Here is a 676-nt window from a genome sequence, read left to right on the forward strand (position 1 = left end):
TTTGTTCATTTAAATGGGGAGTCATCTCAATTATCACCAGTAAAATATGGAGTGCCACAAGGATCTGTCCTAGGTCCTCTGCTATTTTCGATATACATGTTGCCCCTTGGTAATATTATTAGAAAATACGGGATTAGTTTCCACTGTTATGCTGATGATACTCAACTATATATCTCAACAAGACCAGATGAAACTTCGAAATTATCTAAGCTAACAGAGCGTGTTAAAAATTTAACAATTTTCTCTTATTAAATTCGGATAAGACAGAGATATTACTTATTGGACCAAAAGACAGTACACAGAATCTCTTGGATTACAATTTGCAACTAGACGGATGTACGGTAATTTCCTCTACAGTCAAAAATCTGGGTGTTATATTAGATAGCAACTTGTCCTTTGAAAATCATATTTCCCATGTTACAAAAACAGCATTCTTCCATCTTAGAAACATTGCCAAGCTACAAAACATGTTACCTATTTCTGATGCAGAAAAGCTAGTTCATGCATCCATGACCTCTAGACTGGACTATTGTAATGCACTGCTAGGTGGTTGTCCTACATTTTCAATAAACAAGCTACCAGTAGTCCAAAATGCAATGGCAAGAGTCCTTACCAGGTCAAGAAAATATGATCATATTACCCCAATTTTACAGTCTCTGCACTGGCTACCTATTAA

Source organism: Sinocyclocheilus grahami, unplaced genomic scaffold, assembly GCF_001515645.1.
Source record: "Sinocyclocheilus grahami isolate Dianchi unplaced genomic scaffold, SAMN03320097.WGS_v1.1 scaffold482.1, whole genome shotgun sequence".
Classification (NCBI taxonomy): domain Eukaryota; kingdom Metazoa; phylum Chordata; class Actinopteri; order Cypriniformes; family Cyprinidae; genus Sinocyclocheilus; species Sinocyclocheilus grahami.